The following is a 17,606-nucleotide window of genomic DNA, read 5'->3' on the forward strand; positions in this document are numbered from 1 at the left end:
TATTTTGCATTACTATGCATTCATAAAGGGTTTGTTTTTGTTCTTTAAAAAATGTTTTTAGGTGAGGAGAGAGAAAATTAATTCTTGTTAATCAAAAGATAAAATTAAAATTCCCAGACCTTCAAAAGTAAGAATAATCTAAAAGTATATAATAAATCCCATATACTACTTCCAAAACTGCCCTGCTTATCCATGTTTCCTTCCAAACTTCCTTCTGTACTACTTTGTGTACTTTAAAATGTTTCTCAAAGCTCCTTCTCTTTTCTTTCCTTTTTTTGCTCTGCTCCTTTCCTTCATTAAAAACAGAGGGGAAAAAATCCCTTTTAAACAAATAAACATAGTCAAGCAAAACAAATTCTCACACTGACCATATTAAAAAAAATTATCTTTCTACACCTTCAGTCAGTTAACCAGGTGGGTAATATATTCCATCATTAGTATTCTGGATATGAGCTGGTCCTTGCTTTGTTTAGTATTTTTTGTTAGGTTTTTCTGATTTTTTTTTATAACAATGTTGTCAGTGTTGTTCTCCTGAGACTGTTTACTTCACTCTGCATCAGTTCATACTTCTAAGATTATTACATTCATATACGATAGTTTTTCAGCCGTTCTCATATTTATGGACACCCCCTTAGTTTCTACGTCTTTCTTTTTCCTCTTCCTTTCCTTTTCCTTTTGATTTTTGACTTACATTTGTTTTGCTTCCCTGCCTGGTATTAATGATTCCCTCTAATATTTTGCCTGCCTGTTCCTTGTTGAATTTGGTGTATTTCTACACCTGCCTCTGTGTATGTGTGTGTTTGCTTTATCAAGTTCAAATAAGAGTAAGGTTCCCCTGATCTCTATTCCCCCTGTATTTGCATACTCTTCTTCTCATATACTCCAATTAAGTGAAATATTAAGTTCTATGTTCCTTTCTATATTTATTCTAGAGTAGAGTATTCCTTTTACCCTCAATTTTTGTTTTTTTTGGTGGTAAGGATAAACACGGTTTTTCACTTTTATTTCTATATTAATGCCACATTTACTCCCCTGCCATAAGCTTTTGTTTCTTCAGTTTCTTTTGAGATATCTTTTTCTTTTGGGCAACCTCCTCTTCTGGTTTAGGAACAATTTGTTCCTTTTCATTAAGTATCATCTCAATATGGCAAGGGGAACTCATGTATGGGTTGATTCGGCCATGAGCCCTGTAATTCTGCCATGGCATTTTGGGAGCCTTGGTTTTTTGTTTTTGTTTTTTTAATTAATTAATTATTTATTTTATTTCCCCCCCTCCATTTCCACTCCCCACCCACAAGAACTCAATCAATTCAAAATAAGTTATACATGAGTAGTCATGGAAAAATTCCCATATTAGCTAGTTGTGAGAGAAAACAGTCAAAAAAACCAAAACTTCAGATTAAGGAATTGTCAAAGAGGAAATGAAAAAAAAAATTTTTTTTTTAACGTGTTTCCATCTGTTTTCAGATACTATCAGTTCTTTCTCTGCAGATGGGCTGCAATCTTCATAAGTCCCTCAGGGTTACATTGGATCATTGCCTTGCTGAAAACAACCACATGCTTCCCAGCAGATCATCCCCCACTATTGCTGTTATTTTGTATACAGTGCATTTCACTCTGCTTCAGCTCATGTAGGTCTCTCCAGGTTTTCCCAATAGCATCCTGTTCATCACAACCTCTATATCAACCTTAAGCTTGACAGAGAATCTTCTTCACAAAAGCCCAGCAAAGTAGGTACCATACATTTTGCCATTATAATCAATCATCATAACTATTTCCCTCCATCCCACTCCCTTCCCATGACATTTATTCTATCTTCTTTTTACCTATTCCTCCTCAGAGGTACCTTACTTCTGACTATCCTCTCTCTCACTCTGCACTCCCTTTTTTCACCCTTCCTTCCTTGTTCTCTTCCCCTCCTATTTTCCTGCAGGGTTAAATATATTGCTCCTCCCAATTGGGTATGAAAGCTATTCCCTCCATGAACCCACTCCAATGAGATCAGGGTCCCTGAGCTAATTCTGTGTTCTAAATTTTTCTTCCTCCTTCCCTCTTCAACCCTCCCTATGAGATCAAGCAATTCAATATGTCATAATGGTGCAGTAATGCAGAACATCTTCATCTTCCTTGAAAGTGTTTTGCTTTTTGCTGCTCTCTCCCCCAATATGCCCTTTCCTCCTTCCCTTCTCCCCCCCCCTTTTCTCCCTTTTCCCTCAGGGCAAGAGTATATTACTATACCTACTTGAGTATGTATGTTAGTCCTTCTTTGAGCCGGTTCTGATGATATTAAGGTTCACTCACTCCCCAACTCCTTCCCCCTCTTCTACTCTCCTCCATAAGTTTTATTCTTGTTTCCTTCCTGTGAAATACCTCTCCCCAGACCATCTCTCCCCTTCTCCCTCCCCCAGTTTATTCCTCCTACACCTCAACCTTATTTTAATGATGTCATCATGGATTAGTTAGGTGGCACAGTGGACAAAACACCAGCCCTGGACCCAGGAGGCCCCCCAAGCTCAAATCCAGCCCCAGACATGACACCCCTCCCCATCTGCCCTACAAAGAACAAAACATAAATGCTTTACAGATATCATCCCTTCATATTCAGTTGAGCACTGTCTTCTGTGAATTTCTTGTGAAGAATGTTTATTTTGTTTTCTTTCGTTTTGTTTTTTTGGTGAGGCAACCAGGGCCAAGTGACTTGCCCAGGGTCACACAGCCATCAATTGTCAAGTGTTCAAGGTCACACCTGAACCCAGGTTCTCCTGAGTCCAGGGCTGGTGCTTTTGGGAGCCTTGTTAACCTGGATATGCTCAATGACAAGAGAATCTACATCCAAACCCTTCAGTTCAGCATTACTTTCTGCATTTTTAAGCATATGCAGCAAGAACTCAGCACTCTTTTTGGGCCAACGACCCTGTGTCCAACCCCACTGCTTAGCCTGGGCACACTTGCCAACTCCACCATTGTATCAACGGAAGGGAACGCATTGTTTCTTCAATGTGACATCTTTCAAATACCTGGTAGCTTTTTGGATGTGCATGCCCTTGATAACTTGGGCTGTTTCATGGGTATTCTTGAAGTGGACCCAGAGATTTGAACCCCTTGACCTGCATGATTTTGTGAGGTTCTCTGGATCAAGAGAGTACCTCACCATTTTAAATGATTACCTAGGACGGCTCAAGGAAAGAGCCTAATTTTTTTTTTTTTAAGTGAGGCAATTGGGGTTAAGTGACTTGCCCAGGGTCACACAGCTAGTAAGTGTTAAGTGTCTGAGGCAGATTTGAACTCAGATCCTCCTGACTCCAGGGCCGGTGCTCTATCCACTGTGCCACCTAGCTGCCCTACCCTCATTTTTTATTCCCTCCTTAAAACACTCGGAATAGAACAAATATACTTAAGGCTCTGCTATTTTTCCTTACTTAGCTCCCTTAATAGCCTTTGAAGACATTAAGGTACTGAAGGTTTTTTTCTTCCTCATTAGGACTGTCAAAGAAAAAAAATACTATAGTCTCTGTTGGACTCACAAGCCTGATAGAAACAAATTTTATTAATTTTAGTTTACTGTAAATCCAAGCATTGTTTTGCTTTGAGAGAGAGAAATGTCCAAATTCACACAGTCTCTTTATGAACTTGGACTTCTCTTAATTCTGAAGTCATTTTGCAGTCCTGATTTATGGTGTTTTTGAACAAGGAATATGATATATGATAAAACATCATTACAGAGCTCAAGGTAAAGTACAAATTCAGTTAATAGTTTGATTCATTTAATTGAACACAGTAGATACTTAACTTTCAGAACACCTTTGGAGAATCATTTTCCTAAAGTTGTTAAATTCCTTTAAGATCACCCTCTTCAAATATTCTCATTTTCAGCTAGTCAGTATTGCCCAAACTTCTATTTCCTGAAGCAATCAGAGAGATTTCTTCTTTCTCTTGGATAGCTTCTTCTCCTAATCAGGGTGTATCATTCAATGCCTAATAATCCTTGTATGATTACCATTCAGGAGTCTCCAGTCTTTGTATGGTTACTTCCCTAATTATTTCAAGGGAAGTTTACTTTCTGGGCTTACCAGAGGGGGTGGAGGGAGAGGAACAAAATTCTATTTCAGAATTCATAGTTAAAGATTGATAAAGTTTCTCTTTCAGATTTATCCAAAGACTTCAGACTAGCATAATTTAAAAATGCTTTGATATTTCTAGCAGTGAAACCAGAGGCAGTAGTTTTTTACTGCTTTCAAAGAATGTTAGCACTACTTCACTTTACAGTTCCTTCTAGTTGTTCAAATTTATTTTTTTACTTTTCTCTTGACTCTTGTATTTATATTTCAAAGTTCCTGTACATCTCTGTTCTTTTCATCAAGAAAGCTTGAAAGTCCTCTTTCATTAAAGGTATGTTCTTTTTGCTACTGTAGAATTATACTCTGCTTTGCAGTGTTATTCTTGGTGATAAGCATAGACTTACCAAAATTTGCCTTTTTGGAATACTGTATTGCAATAGCTTCTCTTGCTTAGGGATCTTGATTGGGATATTTTAAGTTTTTCTTTCTGGATGCTTGCAGTAGTTTTTCTTTGAAGTGAAATATTTGGGTTTTGGCTATGACAATCTTAGGACTTTTTCTTTTTGAAGTTTCTTTTAGGAGATGATGGGTAGATCTTTCTATATTTACTTTGCTGGTGATTTCTAATAGATCTGGGAAGTCACTTAGGAAACACTTATTTATTATACCAGACACTAAACCAAGCAAGGGCTGAGGATGCAAAAAAACTTCAATGAGTACTGGAGAGGATGCAGGGAATGAAGTGTAATTTTGGGGAAACCAGGTAGCTCTGGGTGCTAGAAGACGGAGGAGACATGAGCAAAATCTAGTGGAAAGGGCAAGTAGATCTAGAGTGGGACATTGGGTGGGGAGGGTTGATGTGGGATCCTGAGGGATGAATGAATGGAAAATGGCAAATGGCGAGGAGGGTGGTTAACTCTTAGACACTTCCAGGATTTTGTATCACTGGGAATGGAAGGGGTTAGGGGTTTGCTAAGCATTGGGGAATGAGTCCATTGAGAATATCAGTAGATGGGAACAGCTCTGCTGATGAAGGCATGTGAGTAGAACATTCTAGGTCACAGGCGAATGTAGTTATGGCCTTAGGATGGTTACTCACTGTTGGTCTCTTGGATCTTTGCTTGAGTGGGCCTTGCTCTGTTGTTGTCTGCATCAGCAGAGGAACCATTCATAAAGAAAGCATAGCCCGTTGAAATAAGTATAAGATTACAGGCACATCAGTTAGGAACTGCCCTGAAACGTTTTTATTCAAAGATAATGTTTTCTAAAAAATATTTAATATACCTATAGTCATTTGGGAATAGACTGCCTTGCTTTTCAACTGTTAGCTATTCTACTTAGAGATTTTTATTTTTACTCTAGCCCATAAAGTTAAATTAGAGCAATTATTACTTTATTCCAGTGAAATTCAAGAATAGGAGCAGGGAGTGGGATAGTGGCAAGATCTATGATTTCAATGGCTTAGGGAATCCATAGGTGCAGAAATTCCCTTTATCAATCAGTGCAAGTCAGCACTTTCTTTGCAACTTGGTGAGCTGTCCATGGTTACATAACCAGTGGGGCATGTGAGTGAGTGAGTGTGTGTGTGTGTGTGTGTGTGTGTGTGTGTGTGTGTGTGTGTGTGTATGAACTCAGGTTTTCCTAGCTCTAAGGTCAGCTTTTTATCTACTCTCATACTCCCTCAAATTCATGAAGAATGTCATTAAACCACAACAATTATAACAGAAAATTAGGATGTTTTTGGGAGGGGCTTTATTCCTGTGGAGTAGGTGGAGAACTTTATCCCTATGGAGTTGATAAGAGCAATGTAACAGAGAAGGTGAAAGGATTTTATGTTTTCTAAATTAGATTTTTACAGGCTACCTAGAATACTTCATCTATATTATGAATTTCTTTAACACATACATGTCCCAGTGTGTTAAATAAATTTTCTAAGCTAAACATAAATAAATAAAATTTAGATTACCGATATTACAGCTCTTTTATAGGTTCATGGATAATGCTGAATTGCCTTTCTTAGCAAAAGCATGAGACACATTTTTGTAAAATCTTTTTGATCATATCTCATTCTAGGTTGACTTTTATGTTTTGTGTACTATATTTCCCAAATTAGATATTTGTTTGTTTTAACTAGTTCTAGTTCTTGTTTCCCAGAGGGGGTCATTGATCTAAAACTGGGCTAGGTGGCACAATGGATAGAGCACTGGCCCCGAAGTTGGGAGGACTGAGTTCAAATAATAGACACTTACTAGGTGTGTGACTCTGGGCAAGTCACTTAACTCCAATTGTCTGAAACACCCAGGGCCATTTCCAGTAGTCCTGATATATATCTTGCCACTGGACCCAGAAGGCTGTGGAGGAGAAAGTGAGGTTGGTGACCTTGCATAGCCCTCTATCACTTAAAAAAAAATCCAATTCAGTGGAAGTCATGACATCATCCCAATGTCATGGTCCTCTTTGAGAATGAAGGACAAACAAGAAGATCTAGAGATAGAAGGAAGGGACACCAAAGGCCATTTTATCCAACCCTCTCGTTTTACAGAGGAGAAAATTGATGCCAAAGGAGCTCAAGTGACTTGTCCAAGGTCCCATAGGCAGTAAGTATCAGAGATGGGATTTGAACCTATATCCTCTGACTCCAGAGCCAGGAATCTTTCCCATTCCATTTACCTATTATTTCTAAGGTTTTTTCCAGATTTAACATTCTATAATATTATAATTTAAGATAAAATAACTCATATTTATGTCATTTCCTCCCACAGGAACTTTAAAAAATTTAATTAAAATTTTCAAACATTTTAATTTATTATTTTAATAATTTTTTCATTTAAAATTTTGAGTTCTAAATTCTCTCCTTCCTCCCTACTGAGAAGGCAAGCAATATGATATCAATTATACATGTGAAATCACGCAAAACATTTCTGTATAACCCATAGTTCCAAAAAACCTAAGAAAAATAAAGTGAGAAAATTATACTTAAATTTGCATTTAGAGTTCATTAGTTCCTTCTCTGGAGGTGGATAGCATTTTTTCATCATGAGTCCTTTTGGAATTGTCATGGATTATTTTATTAATCAGAGAAGCCAAGTCTTTCACACATGATCATCATTACAAAGTTGTTATTGCTGTACAAAATGATCTCCCAGTTCTTCTCACTTCACTTTTCATCAGTTCATATAGATCTTGCCATGTTTTTCTGAAACCACTGCCCTTACATTTTTTAGAGCATAATAGTACTTTATCACAATCATATGCCACAACTAAGTGGTTTATGCTTGTAATGGGATGCTGCTACTGTACTATAAGAAATGGTGAGCTCAGTGATTCCGTCATTCCCCAATTGATGAGCATCCTCTCAATTTCCAATTCTCTGCCACCACAAAAAGAGCTAATATAAATATTTTTGGTACATAGAGGTTTTTTCCCTTTTTCTTTGATCTCTTTGGGAGACAGCTGTGGTATTGCATTGTCAAAGAGTATACACAGTTTTATAGCCCTTTAGGCATAGTTCCAAATTGTTCTCCAGAATAGTTGGACCAACTTAAACTATTCTACTGACAGTTCATTAGTTTACCTATTTTGCCATCATCTCCAACAACATTTGTCTTTTCTGATAGGTGTGAGATAGTACCTCAGAGTTGTTTTAATTTATATTTCTCTAATCAATAGTTATTTATAGCATTTTTATATGACTACAGGTAGCTTTGATTTCATTTTCTGAAAATGCCTGTTTATATCCTTTGACCATTTATGAACTGGGGAATGGCTCTTATTTTTATAAATTTGACTCAATTCCATACTCAGTATATATTTGAGAAATGAGGCCTTTATCACAGAAATTCCTGAAAATTTTTGATATTACTTCATTGTACCTTTTAGCAATGTTTCCCTGATTGTGTCTTTTAAATAGGCCTGTTTTTACTTTGAGATCATGATTACTATCCTTGCCTTTCTTACTTCAGCTGAAGCATATTAGATTTTGTTCCAGCTCTTTATTTTAACTCTGCGTCTTTTTTTTTTTAAGTGAGGCAACTGGGGTTAAGTGACTTTCCCGGGGTCACACAGCTAGTAAGTGTTAAGTGTCTGAGGCCGGATTGGAACTCAGGTACTCCTGACTCCAGGGCCGGTGCTTTTTCCACTGAGCCATCTAGCTGCCCCTGCGTCTTTCTTTTTCAAGTTTCTTTCTTGTAGAAAACATAATGTTGGATTCTGGTTCCTAGTCAGTTTGCTATCCACTTCTGTTTTATGGGTAAGCTCATCTCTTTTACATACACAATTATGATTACTATGTATTCCCTTTTATCTCATTATCCTGTTTCCTCTCTCTTTTTATCCTGTCCCTCCTCAAAAGTTTTTGTTTCTAACCAATTCCACCTCCCTCCCCAGTTCCTTAATCCACCCTCCCTTTTACCATTCCTTCCCTTTTCTCTTGTTCTCTTCTCCTCCTGTTTCCCTACTAATTAAGTTGCATTTCTATACACAATTCAGTGTGTATATATAATCTTCCTTCTTTGAACAAATTCTGATTCCCGCCAATCCCCATTTTCTCCTCCACTGTAAATGTTCTTTCTTGTGCTCCTCTTTTATGTGAGAAAGATTTCCCAAAGATTTCCCTTCTTCCTTCTCAGTGCATCCCTCTTTCTCAGCTCCTCATTTTTTTTCCTCAGAGATCATTCCAGCATAATTGACTCATACTCAGATCCTCTGTCTATGTCCTTTTAACTGTCCTAATATGATAATTTCTTAGGAATTACATATGTCTTCTTCCTATATAAGAATGTAAACAGTTTAATTTTACTGAGTCCTCTATGATTATTCTTTCATGTTTATGTTTTTATGCTTTCCTTGAGTCTTGTGTTTGAATGCCAGATTTTCTAATCTTTTCAACAGAAATGCTTGAAAGTCCTCTTTTTCATTAAATGTGTATTTTTTCCCCTGAAAGATTACACTCTTTTTTTTTTTCTGAATAGGTTTATTTTTGGTTGCAAACCTAGCTTCTTTGCCTTCTGGAATATCATATTCCAAACCCTCTGTTCCTTTAACATAGAAGCCACTAAATCTTATGTGATCATGACTATATCTCTGTGATAAATCAATTCTTTCTTTCTGGCTGCTTAAAGTATTTTCTTTTTGACCTGGGGGTGCTAGAATTTGGCCATAGTACTCCTGGCAGTTTTCGTTTGGGGATTGGTGGATTCTTTTAATTTTTATTTTACCCTCTGGATCTAAGATACTGGGGGCAGTTTTCCTGCATAACTTCTTTTTTTTGTTTGTTTTGTTTGGTTTTTTTTTTTAGTGAGGCAATTGGGGTTAAGTGACTTGCCCAGGGTCACACAGCTAGTAAGTGTTATGTGTCTGAGACTGGATTTGAACTCAGGTACTCCTGACTCCAGGGCCGGTGCTCTATCCACTGTGCCACCTAGCTGCCCCTTCATAACTTCTTGAAATAGAGTATGTAGATTCTTTGCTTGATCTTGGCTTTTAGGTAACTCCAGTAATGCTTATATTTTCTCTTGTTGATCTATTTTCTAGTTTAGTTATTTGTCTGATGAGATATTTCAATTTTCTTATTTTTTTATCCTTTTGACCTTGTATTATTATTTCATGATGTTTCATAATTAGCTTCCAATTTCTCAATTCTAACTTTTAAGGAATTATTTTCTTCAGTGAGCTTTTATACCATTTCCTCTATTTGGCCATTTTTGCTTTTTAAATAGTCATTTTCTTCAATGAATTTTTGTGACTCTCCCCCCCGCCCCCTCCAATTTGGCCAATTCTACTTTTTAAAGAGTTCTTCATTGAATTTTTGTTCCTCTTTTACTGTTACACCAATTCTGGTTTTTTTAAGGTGTTATTTTCTTCAGTATTTTTTGTGGTTCTTTTACTGATGTATTTATTCTCTTTTCATGCTTCTTTTGCATCACTCTCAGTTCTTTTCCAAATTTTTCCTCTACCTCTCATCTCTTTTTTCTTTAATTCTTGTGGGATTGGGTCCAATTAGCATTTTTCTTTGAGATTTTGTTTGTAGCTATTTGCACATGCTTGTCTTCTTCATCTTCTTCTGAAATTATATTTTGTTCTTCCCTGCCATTATAGTAGCTTTTTATGATCAAATTCTTTTTTGTTGTTGTTGTTTGCTTATTTTTCCAGCTTGTTGCTTGACTTTGAACTTTATGTCAAAGTTGGGCTCTGCTCACCTGGGGATTGGTATGTATTGTCCCAAGCTTCAGGGATTTCTTTGTGCTGCCGTTTTCATAGCTATTTCTGCAGATCTGCAAGTTTTCAGTGCTTCAAAGGTGGTATGATTCTGAGAGACGTATGGTCACTGCTCTTCAGGTAACTGCTGTGGCCTTTAATTAGGAAGGTCCCCTGCTCCCCTGCAGCTGCAAGTGCTTGTGCTCTTCTTTGCCTTGGAAGTATGACTGGGGCACCTGTTCCTTTGTGACAGACCACCAGCATTCCTCTCTATCATGGAACTGCAACCTAGAACCGCATTTGGACAATAGAGTTGCCAATTAATGCTTGCAATACCCAGTGCCAACAGAGTGTCCCCTGAATCTCTTTCTGACCAGTTTTTTCCGACCCCCTTACTATCTCTGGGATAAGAGTCCCTGAAGCTGCTGCTTCTGCTATGGACCCCGTACCCACTGTTGTAGACTCCAGAGTGGCCTACACACTGGTGTCAAAGATATCTCCTGCCTCTCAAGTTTTCTAAAGCCAGAAAAATGTCTCATTCTGATCTTATTTTTGCCCTGCCAGTCCAAAATTTGATTTGAGGTCTTTTGAAAAAATTATTTGATTATGCCCAAGGTCTATAAAACTGTGCATACCCTTTGGTCCAGTAGTACCACTGCTAGGTTTATATCCCAGAGACATCCTCCAAAAGAGAAAAAGACCTATTTGTACAAAAATATTTATAGCAGCTCTTTTTGTGGTGTCTAAGAATTGGAAATCAAAGGAATTCCCATCAGTTGGGGAATGGTTAAACCAGCCATGGTATATGATTGTAATGGAATAATATTGTGCTTTAAGAAATGACAGGGCAGCTGGATGGCACATTGAATGAAGCACCGGTCCTGGATTCAGGAGGACATGAGTTCAGGTCCAGCCTCAGGCACTTGACACTTACTGACTGTGTTACCCTGGGCAAGTCACTTAACTCTCATTGCCCCGCCCCACCCCCCTGACCCCCCAAAAAATGACAAGCAGGATGATTTCAGAAAGTCCTGGAAAGACTTCTATAAACTGATGTATAATGAAGTGAGCCGACCCAGGAGGACATTGTGCACAGTGACAGCAATATTGTTTGATGAAGAATTGTGAATGACTTACCTATTCTCAGAAATACAATGATCCAAGAAAATCCTAAAGGACTAATGATGAAGCATACTATCCACCTACAAAGCAAGAGCTGGTATTAATTGAACACAAACTGAAGCATGTTATTTTTCATTTTCTTTCATTTCTTTATTTTATTCAACTTTTCTTGTACAAAATGACTAATATAGTAATGTTTTATATAATTGCACATGTATAACCTATATTTGATTGCTTACTGCCTCAGGGAGTGGTGGGGCAGGGAAGGAGGGATAGAATTTGGAACTCAAACTTTAAATAAAAGTGTTTATTATTAAGAAAAAAATTGTCCAAATGTGAGGTGATAAGGGCATGCACCAGAGTGGTGGCAGTGTCAGTGTCAGAGGAGAATGGGGGCATATTTGAGAGACTTTATGAAGATAAAAATGACAGGACTTGGCAAATGATTGGAAATGGGGTGGGGTGTGAGAGAGAGTGACAAATCAAAGATTGCATGTAGGTTGCAAACCTGGATGAGTGAGAGGATAGTAGTACATTTCCCAGTAATAGGGAAGTTAGGAAAAGGGGAGGCTTTTTCTGGGAAAGATAATGAATTCAATTTTGGATATATTGAGTTTAAGATATCTACAACCCAACCAGTTTGAAATGTCTAATAGGCAATTGGCCATGTGAGACTGGAGGTCCAAAGAGATGTTATGGCTGAACAAGTAAATCTGGAAATCATTTGCATTCACATGATAGTTGAAACATGGGGAGCTGATAGATCACCAGGTAAAAGAGTATAGAGGGAGAATTAAAGATGGTCCAGGACAGAGCCTTGGGGGAACACTCATGGTTAATGGACATGATGTAGATGAACATCTAGCCAAGTATATTAAGAAGGAATGGAAAGATATGTAGGAGGACAACTAGAGCAGTGTTATAGAAACCAAGAATAATAGAATATAATGGAGAAGAGGGTTATTCACAGTTTCAAAAGCTGCAGATAAGTGGAGAAGAATGAGGATTGAGAAAGGGCATTAGGGTTTTTTTTTTAATTAAAAGATTGTTGATAACCTGGGAGAGCATTTTCATTTATGCTTAAGAGTTTTGATTTACACTTCTCTTACTGTTAGACATTTGAAGAATTCTGTCACGTGGCTATTAATAATTTGCCATTCTTTTGAAAATTGTTCCTTTCTTTTGACTTCTTACCTTTTGGGGAATGCCTTTTGGTTCTATATATTTCTATAATTCTTGAAATGCACATCATATGTTAACTCATTTGATCCTCACAACCACCACTGTGAGGCAGGTAATATTGCCATCCTCATTTCAATTATTATTATTATTAGTTTTTTTTGATGAGGCAATTGGGGTTAAGTGACTTGCCCAAGGTCACATAGCTAGTAAGTATTAAGTGTCTGAGGCCGGATTTGAACTCAGGTCCTCCTGACTCCTGGGCTGGTGCTCTGTCCACTGTGCCACCTAGCTGCCCCTCATCCTCATTTTAGAAATGAGGAAATTGAGGTAGACAGAAGTTGGGTGACTTGCCCAATATCACATAGCTAGCAAGTCTCTGAGGCTGATTTTAAACCCAGTTCTCAAGCTCTAGGCTCAACATTGTATCTACTTAGTTGTCTATACATTTTAAAGATCATAACTCTATAAGAGATATTTAATACAAATATTTTTTCTCAGTTAAGTGCTTCCTTACTTATCTTAGATAATTTAATTCCATTTGTGCAAAGAGATTTCCAATTTCATTAACAAAATTATCTCTTTTATAATTGTCTATTATTTGGTTAAGATTCTATCTGTTGCTGTGAAAGGTATATGATCTGCTTTTCTCCATTTTTTTTTTTTGGATCAATACAAATTTTAAAGTGTATTTTCTTTCCCTGTGTTTTTCTTGATGGTTTCTTCTATTTATTTCTTGCCTCCCTTCTCATGTTGTAAGCTACCAAAGACTCAGGACTTTATTTTTGTACCACCTTTGGTTTAAAAACACACACACACACACACACACACACACAGAGCTCATTCATACACAGGCATTCTTGGGTTCACAGTAATAAGGTTAATAAATGCTAGTTGAATTAAAATGATCACTTTCTCTCTTGCACCCTAGAGTCCATTGAGGGATATTCTCCATGGGATATCCCATCCCAATTTCCACTAGGCATAAAGGATGACTAAATTATACATAACCTTTTTATCAGTTGAAACATATGTCATTGCCTTTGATGATGCTTTAAATGTCTTTTTAAGATGTCAATTCCCTCTAGATTCCTTTTTTTGATTCCCTTAGTTCATGTATACCCTCCCTCCACTTATTTAACAGAGAACATTTATCCCTCTGGTAGAGTGGGGGCAAGATTTTTCTTATTTTTGTATATACCTAGATACTAGTATACTGCCTGGCACATATAGGAGGTACTTAATTTATTTATTTAAACATAATAGATATTTGTTGACTTTAAAGCATGAATAAAGGAAGAGGATTTATTTGAACTATTTTATCTTTCATTTGTAAAATAGGTGATTAACATTTTAAGTGCCTGCTGAACAGGGTTGTCATAAAAAACAAATGATTTTACATGTCAAAAATTCTTTCTGTTAAACTTTGTATTAATATAAACTGATACTTCAATCTAGTATATATATATATATTTAATCTAGATTTTTGACATGTAGGGTTTCATTTAGCAGTTGCTTAGATTTTTTTCTTTCAAAAGTTCTTGGCAATAATTGAATGGTTTTAAAAATTAATACAATATGTTTATCACATAAATGGTATATGCATGAAATAAAGTGGGGAATACTCAGATTAAATTCTAATCCTTAAAGAGCACATTTGATTAAAATGACAAGACATTGAATATTAATGAATATTATCACAAGTAATTTGATTCCTACCTTTTGATTACGCAGATTTGGATAAATGAAACTGTGTAGGAGGTTATATGGCTTTTAATGCTTGCCTGACAGGAGTTTTTTCTTTTCTTTTCTTTTCTTTTTTTTTAAACCAGCCTAAACAATGGCCCTCAGTATGCTTCAGTGCAAATGCTTGAAGGCAACTGGAAAGGACACCAAATATCTAGATTGTTACCTAGGTTTTGCAAGTTCATCTAGCGTGTTTGATTTATTACACGGTAGACTAGCTAACACATTGCCTGCTTCTGTTGAAGTAACAGTAGGTGCTTGTTACAGATTCCCAGGTAAACTCATGTCTGTTCAACCACTTCAAGTCTGTAATAGAAATCTACGAACAATGCACTTGGCCTTACTTTGGGATCAGACCTTAATATATTGATTTTGATAGGTCCCCATTAGGTGGCACACTTGCCATTTTCAAAGGACAGTCACAATGCTGGAAAATTTTGGTGTGATATAGCATAAGATTCTTACCAAGCCAATGCAATCACAACAAAGGGAAAAGGAAATTCACTAGGAAAAATTTATTCCTCATTATATATTTTAAATTTCTTTTTCTTTTCTTTCTTTCTTTTTTTTTTTTGGTCATTTCTCTGTTTTAATGGTATGGTACCATATATCCCATCATAGGTGGCTCGAGTTTATGGTTCTATCCATAATACAACTTTCCTAACAAGTAAAACTATCTAAAAATTAATTGATCTGCCTTGATGGGTAATGGATTCTGCCTCACTTAAAGTTTTCAAGCAGAAAATAAGTGAACTCTTATTGAAGATAGCATAGAGGTCAGGTACAGTTTAGACTGGGTGATGATCGAAGTCCTTTTTAGCTCTTAGGTTCAGTGATCTTGGTGGCAGTTCTGAGACTATAGATGTATGTATACACACACACACACACACACACATATTAGACTAGAGATATGGGGAGTAGCAGCAGGATGCATATGGGTTTATTGTTTCTAAGGATAGCACTGACCTGCTATAGGATAAATTTATTGCTAGTTTCCTGTCTTTTAACAGTTAGAGAATAGGTAGAGGAAACAACCAAGAAATTTAGTTATAACACTCCAGTGGCTGTGGATTCAAGGGAAGGAAGGAAGGAAGGAAGAAAGGAAGGAAGGAAGGATTTTATATTTCTTGATCCAAGCTGTTAATTCTTTTTTCATATCTTTTTTCCATAGCTCTGATTTCTTTTCCTGTTTTTCCCTTTACTACTGTCCTTTGGTTTTTAAATACTTTTCTATATCTCTTTTTAACTCTTACTTTAACTCTTCTAGGAATTCAGATTGGACTTGTGTCTAAGCTGCATTTTTCTTTGAGGCTTTGCTTACAGATATTTTTGAGTTAATCTCTTCTGTGTATATGTATCTTGACATTCCCTGTTGCTATAATAGCCATTTATAGGCTGTAATGATTATTATTTTCATCATTCTTCTAGTCTGCTTCTTGACTTTGGACTTTATTTTAGATTCTGCACACTTTTGGTGGGGAATATCTGGCTTAAGAACTTATTAATTCTGTCTGTCCTTCTCTTTCTGCTGCTTTCATATCTGAGCCTGTGGTATTGCAAGGTTTTAGTGCTGTCAGAGTGAGATGGTACAGAATGAAGACTGCTCCCTCTCTGGTCTGAGCACTGCAAGTTCTTGAGCCAGAAAGGGTATGTCAGCTTGCTCCTGGTTGTGAGCTTCAGTAGAGTGCTGCTGGTTTCAGCCACTGTTAGCCTGCTAAGAGCCTCTGCAGGTTCAGAGTGACTGAACTGTAGGTTCCCCTTTGATTTGGGACTCGTGCTCTGGTTATTCCATTGCAGGCTTCCACTGTGACTAGAATGGAGTCCATGTTCGTGGGATTAGATCCACACAGTTACTTTGCTTTTAAACTTGTTTCCTATTCAGTACATATCTGAGGCCTGCTAGCCATTGCACCTTTCCATCAATCACCTCTATGTGCAGATCCCCAATTTGGCCTGATCTGAATCTGGGTTGTGGGTGACAGAACTGCCAGATGGCATCTGTTCCTTCACCTTGTGCTTGTCCAGGAATCCCCTGGGATCTCTCTTCTTCCCCCTATTTCTTCCTCTCTGGTGCCCAGTTTTAGCTCTTTTTTTAGTTTCTGGATTCTGTAATGCTTCCTGGGACATGTTCCTGTCCAGTCCCCATTTCTAGGGTCTGCAGCCCTCACTCTGTCCACCTATGCCACCCTCGACTTGGAAAATGATTCACTGTAACTTTTTCTTGGATTTCCTGAACAGAATCTGGTAGGTTTTTTAGATCTTTGTGGAAGAGATTTGGTGAAGGAGTTAGGCTATACTTCTTCCTGCTGTTCCATCTTCTTGACTCAGTTTCCTATTCCCCCTACTGCCTACCCTCTAATTTGATGAAGCTAGAAATGATGGGTACAAGTTGTAAAGAGGGAAAATTAGATTTACTGAGAGGAAAAAGGGAATGCACTTTCTTAAGAGGTAGTTGCCTTCCATTGGAGTTCTTTAAGTAAGGCTGAATGACCACTTGTTAGGTATGTATTAGTAAAGATTCTTTTTTGATGGTTGGACTAGCTGACTGGTAAAGTCACTTCCAAATTCTGAAATCCTGTGATTCTGTGAATTGAATTTTGAATGATAGTGTGGATGGAAATGTCTAATAGAACAAGTAGTCCAGGGCCTTGGGTTTTTGTATTTTTCACTTTGATCAGTGATTTGGTTGAAAGTGGAGTAAGTTTACCAAATTTGCAGATCACTCTGACTTAGGAGACCTAGCTTACATGTTTGATGACAATCAGGACCTAAGACTTAGCATTTAACCTCTCAGTGCCCCAGACAACATTATAAGTCGTGGAACAGGTTCTGATCTTGCTTGTTAATAGGAGTTTCTTTCATGGGGAATTCTTTTACTCTTACTCTCACTCTCTTCTTAACTCTCTGTAATCTGACTTCTGAGCTCATCATTCAACTGATCTGTCTGTCTCTTTTTGATGATGTATATTTTTAAAATTACCCATAATTTCCTTTGGGATCCTCCATCCCTTTCCCAGAGATCTATTCCGTATAACAATATTTATTAAAACAAAGAAGAGGAAAACAGCATTAGCGTAAGTGATCAATACATTGAAAACAATGTGAAAACATATTCAGTGAATCATATACAAATGGTCCTCCCACCTCTGCGAAGGGGTCGACTGGGGTATTTCTCATCTCTCCTCATTCTCTTCTCCCCCATATCCAATCCTTTGCCATGTTCTGTTGATTCTACCTTCACAACATTTCTGATACACTACTCCCTTCTGTCCTCTGATACTCTCACCACTCTGATGTAGTCCTCAT

The 17,606-nt window shown here is 37.3% G+C and overlaps 1 protein-coding gene and 1 pseudogene across 1 annotated transcript in view; one reads left to right on the forward strand and one right to left on the reverse strand.

The window, feature by feature from the left end:
* Positions 1-17,606, forward strand: part of GMDS (GDP-mannose 4,6-dehydratase) — an 803,594-nt gene that overhangs the window by 73,680 nt on the left and 712,308 nt on the right. The window lies entirely within an intron of this gene.
* Positions 1,025-3,154, reverse strand: LOC122734536 (annotated as a pseudogene).

Source organism: Dromiciops gliroides, chromosome 1 (assembly GCF_019393635.1).
Source record: "Dromiciops gliroides isolate mDroGli1 chromosome 1, mDroGli1.pri, whole genome shotgun sequence".
Classification (NCBI taxonomy): domain Eukaryota; kingdom Metazoa; phylum Chordata; class Mammalia; order Microbiotheria; family Microbiotheriidae; genus Dromiciops; species Dromiciops gliroides.